Here is a 6,000-nt window from a genome sequence, read left to right on the forward strand (position 1 = left end):
CACATTTCATATGACTTCAATCTTTTTGAACCAGTTACACACTGCTGTTGCTAACCTAAAACACTTTTAGCAAGTCTAATTGTCAGTGATTAGAGTACTGTAAATGAAGTACACAGAGAAAGTGCAACTATACAAACACTACACGAGACCAATGCTGCAGACTGAGGGAAATATCATTTATTTCTCTCCATATACCCAAATCAGTCAACATGGAGAATCACAACAAAACATGTCCCAGTTTTCATGCTACTACAGCAGTGTGCATAACACTGTTAGCTCAGCAAACAGACAAACGTAAAATACTGTATCCAGTACAGGTTACAATTACAGTAAATAACAACAACAAACATAAAAAATAATCTGAAAAAAACTGACTATTGTACAGAAAATACTACAGTAAAAATACTATACATTATCTCTTCGCCTAGCTGGATCTGGCCAGAGAATTTCATCAACATCACAAGCAATATCCTCATTAGCAAGACAACGCGGGAAGAACCGTCTTGAATGTCGAATCCATCCTTGCACAGCTGCGGCGTTGACTTGGTCACAGGAGTCCTCCATGGCCTGAATGAGGGGTACCTGAGCCTGGGGCTGGAGATCCGTAAACCTTCCACCGCCATGCAGAGAAAAACTCTTCGATAGGGTTTAGAAACGGAGAGTATGGTGGAAGGTGTAGTACTGTCAACTGTGGATGGTGTTGAAACCAGTTCTGGACCAAAGCAGAGCGGTGGAATGACACATTGTCCCAGATGACAGTGTATTGCATCTGGTGCATTTCATTACCTGCTGTGACGATGTGGTGCAATCGGTCCAAAAATGCGAGAATGTGAGGTGTGTTGTAAGGGCCCATTTTGGCCTGACGGAGGAGAACCCCATGCTGTGAAATAGCAGCACAAAGGGTGATGTTACCCCCACGTTGCCCTGGTACATTGATTATAGCTCTGTGGCCAATGATATTTCTGCCTCTACTTCTTGCTTTTGTGAGGTTGAACCCTGCCTCATCAATATATATGAATTCTTGCAGGATTTCCTCAGCATCCATCTGCAAAACTCCCTGAAATACAGTGAAAGACAAGATTGTGTAGTTCAGGATAGGTCTAGTATACAGTCAATGTAAAAAAGTCATGTGTGCAGTATGCAACATCACAGTGCTAAAGTGAACAATACAAACCTCCTCATACTCATGCCGCAGCCGTTTGACCCTCTCTGAATTCCGCTCAAAAGGCACTCGATAAAGTTGTTTCATTTGAACCTGATGTCTTTTCAGGATGCGTGCCAGTGTTGACTGAGAGACCTGATGGACATTATTGAAAATGGCATGGTCACCGATAATGTTGGCTTGTAGTTCTGAGCCTGATAGCATTATTGGCCAAAACCATGTTTATTATCTCTCTCTTGTTCTTGCGTGAATATGGGCCCCCTTCCTCCTTGTCGTTCCCGACCCTCAATCCTATGTAGAGAATAATACATGTAACTTACTGTACAATGTCACAGGAAGGGGTATCACAAGTGCTGATATGGTGCATACAATAAGCGGCTGATTACTGTAACAGTAGACAGATCTTTTACCTGTTTTCCTGTCGAAAAGTCCTTATGACAGATGCCACTGTATATCTGCTAAGATTTGGCTGAACTCTCAGTCCAGCCTCCCTCAGCGTCAATCCATGGTCCACAACATGGTCCACTAGTGTTGCATGAATGTCATTTGATAAGTTTGGTCCTCTTCTTCTTTGTGCACGTTCTCCTCCTGCTTCAGGTCTTCCTCGACCTCTGGCTCGGCCTCTGACTCTTCCTCTACCTCCTTCTCCTCCTCTGTGTACTCCTCCTCTCACTCTCACTCTTCTTCTGACTCTTTCCATTTTGGTTGAAGGCAGGTGAACCTACCTGCTACATTTTTATAGTGCTTAAACCTGATTGGTGTGGCTACAATTTAGCAATCATGTGTTTGTGCACCTGATGGCTGTGTTTAACAGATTGGCTCATAGGTGTGGTAATTTGACAGTCAGTGCTTTGGAATTGCAAGGAAGTGACATCATGATATACTTCTGTGTCTGATGTGTACAAGTGTGTTTAGTGTTTTGCAAATCACTGTGTGTAATGTTTCGCAAATAGTGTGAAGCTGACAATGTGCTTACAGTTGTGCAAATCCAGCCTTGTGTTTTGCTCCTTGAGTGTAAGGTTTTGCTAATTGTGGGAAAAGTTACATTTTAGTGTGTAAGCAATCGTAAAAAATTGTAATAAAAGTGGACATCCACCTGATAGCCCAGAGAGATATTCACCAGACTAGACTGTAATTAGCATTCATCTGCTGCTGCAGACTGACATGTCTTTGGAATGTCTCTTCATTCTAAGTCAATTGATACTCTTGGTAATGCAATCTGGTTGTGTGTGTGTGTGTGTGTGTGTGTGTGTGTGTGTGTGTGTGTGTGTGTGTGTGTGTGTGTGTGTGTGTGTGTGTGTGTGTGTGTGTGTGTGTGTGTGTGTGTGTGCAATACTCTTTACCTAGGAAATAACAGAGATGAATTGGAAATCAGAACCTCACATTAGCATACCTGAGCCCTCATCAAGGAGTAGAAGCACACACATCCACACACTTTAATAACAATAAATATTATTTAATAAAAAGTATTCTTCTAGTTACTATATTATTCTATTATTATTATCATCGCCATTATATTTCATCCTCGTGTGGACCTTATCCCACGCGCCATTAGCTCTTCTCTGTGGCCGGGGGGGGCGATGTCATCGTCTGTTGATGTTCCGTCGCTTTCACTGCCGTTGGCACAGCAACGGCTGTCGATGGCCAACCAGATGTTATTGTGGGATGGCGGCTGTGCCACTTTCACCGTGGCAACTGTAGAATGGTTCTTTAGAAGCCATTAGAAGCCATAACTGCGCTCCTCTGATGACACTCAAATAGCTACCATTACACCTCCTCCAAGGAGAAACGAGGGAGGGAGAGAAGGAGGGAGAGAGGGAGGATGATGGAGAGGAAGAGATGGAGAAAATGGGGGGAGGGGGTTGAAGGAGGGAGAGAGAGAGGGTATGTGAACTTACAGGGAGAAAGGGGAGAGAGAGTTCAAGTATGAGAAGACAGAATGAGAAAGGAGAGAGAATATGAGGAAGGAGAGCACAGTGCAGATAGAGACAGAGAGAGACAGAGTTTAAAAATAAAATGTTACAGTTAACAGCCCCCAGTCTTTTCTAGCCTATTAAAGTGCTATTCTGCCATTTCCCTGGTCTGCAGGGTGCTCGCCAACACCCCTACTCCTATTTCCTCCTCCCTCTCTCACCCCACCACCTCCCTCTCTCACCCCTATCATTATCATACCTCATCACTCCCTTACCTCTTTCCCATTCTCAGCCTCACCTTCTCCCCCCTCATTTATTTCTCTCTCTCTCTCTCTCTCTCTCTCTCTCTCTCTCTCTCTCTCTCTCTCTCTCTCTCTCTGTGTGTGTCATCCTCTTCCCTCATCCTAACCCTCTCACCTCTTTCCCATTCTCAGCCTGACCTTCTCCTCACTCATTTTCTCTCTCTGTCAACCTTACCCTCTACTCCCACCCGCACTCATCCTCACCCTCTCTACCGTTCCCCATCCCTCTACTAGCCTCATCCCTTCTCCCCTGTCCTTTCTCCCTCTCTCACAACCACTCTTCTGTCATTCTGTATTTTCCTCTCCTTTCTCGGCCTACTACCATCTCTCCATCATTATGTTCTTCTCCTCCTTTCCTTTCACACTCTGATATCTCCCTCCTTCCTCCCTCCTTGACTCACACACACACACACACACACACACACACCCTTCTTTCTCATCCTCACTCAATCTCTTTCTCCGTTTCCCATTTATAACTGACAGCAAACCATCTCTCTTTCATTTGCCGCGACCCCTCTTTCTCCTCTTTCACTCTACCCCCTCTCCCAAACCCTGCTCCTATCCATAGGGACACACTTTTGGGACGGGCCGGATGAAAGAAAGCTGATCTCTGTTCTCCTCTGTCAGTCTAACACTGTCGATAGTCTCTTTCTTTTTCTCTCGCCCGCTCTCTCTCTCGCCCGTTTTCTCTCTCGCTCTCGCTCTCTCTCTCTCGCACACACACACACACACACACACACACACACACACACACACACACACACACACACACACACACACACACACACACACACACACACACACACACACACACACACACACACACACACACACACACACACACACACACACACACACACACACACTACGAGAGCTCTGTTTGTTAATCAGCAGACCAGATGAGGGCCACGTCTGACAGCTGTAGTTCCACATGTCTCCACTAAGAGGCAGTATTAAGCTATCCTACAATACAGCCAGACCCTTGGAGGAACCAGAATATGTTTTTAAAGAAAATAAAAAGATTGATGCTTGGTTTGTCAGACTTGGTGCCTGTGTGACTGAGCAGCGCAGGAGGGGAAGGCAGGAATCTCTAAACTATTTTTAATCGCTGTTTTATTGCCCTCAGCTTCGTTAATGGGGGCCTTCCAGAAACGTAAGAAGTGAACTCAAAGATGTTAACACGTGGACGTTATCTGCCTTAAATCATCACTGCAATTAAATGGCGAGAGAGAGAGAGAGAGAGCTGAACAACGACCTATCAATGTGTCCCTTCCCTTAAAAGTGGAAAGATTACAGCGAGGGACATAGTGAAATAGCCTACAAAGCTAAATCTGATGCTGATAATATGTCAGCCAATAAGGCACTATAGCATGATTGCTCAGCATGCATTCACCATTAGTAAAAGCCTACATAAGGCCACCCATGGATGGCAACCTGTATGGTTTTCGATAGGCTAGAGGAACAGCTATTACACTGTATGGAAACCATGCCATCTAAAAGGTAGGCTTTCTTTTGATAGGAAACAGAAACACAGTCTAAATTAGGCAACCAGTTCTTACACTAACACTAACTAAGTGTCCTTATCTTGCACCATCACCTGCTATCAGGTTTCTGTCTTGCCTTTGCCTACTTGCTTAGGCTACTTGTTCAACACCTGCTTTCCTTTCTAGTGAGCTGAAAAACATCTTGGATTGACTTGGGCTATGCAAGACCAAACTCTTTCTTCTAGATTGAATATGTCTTTATTTTTTGACATGTTGTTGTGTCTAAGTTTTTCTAACTAACCACATCTGTGGTCTAAATAATTAATCCACATTATTTAATTTGGTCTACTAATAGCTCAGTTTAGGCTGTAAAACCATTTGCCTACTATGCCATGTTCCTGTGGTAGTAAGGGGTTAACAAATGGTACAAACCAGATGACTGAGGGACTGTATGAAATTGTGAACCAATCCGTACCGAGATTAACACCTTATTTTTCCCTGATTGGCCAGACCAGCTTCAACGCAAGGTCGCTGTTGTTTGGGACTCACACCCACGTGGGGGTAAAGACCACTACTTGTCTTTTCATTGGTTGAATTCGCACATCCATTCCCTTACAACCATTTGATTGGTTTAACCGTCCGCGATCCGCTCCTCCTTTCCTTGTTTTCAGCCCTAAAGGAAATATCCCTCTCGCGAGCTCCGTGGGCCTGAGCCCCGGGTTCGTCGCTTCACATCTATCAAGAGGCGCGTGAAACGAACACAGATCTGACATTTCGCGATGGTCCTCTTAACAACCGCAATATGATTTCTTTTAAAAACATGATAATTAGATATGATATTTAACTCCGTATCGTCTGCGCGATGCAAACGGCCACCACCTTCACAATATGTCTTCTAGAGGCCATTATTTGGTTGTATTGCCAATTGCCTGGGACATATTCCCCTCTCTCTTTTTCGCTTTCCCTTTTCTCTCTTTATAAAGCCAATAGTAGTAGCTCCCTCACTCCCGCAACTAGGGCTACACAAATAACCACTTTCACAGTGGAATCAAATGTTTGTCACAGCAGCCAACCCGACCAGACAATAATATCAAGCCATTTTACCTGAGACTGCGCCTTCCCTAAAGGCTATAATATGC

Source organism: Salmo salar, chromosome ssa28 (assembly GCF_905237065.1).
Source record: "Salmo salar chromosome ssa28, Ssal_v3.1, whole genome shotgun sequence".
Taxonomy (NCBI): domain Eukaryota; kingdom Metazoa; phylum Chordata; class Actinopteri; order Salmoniformes; family Salmonidae; genus Salmo; species Salmo salar.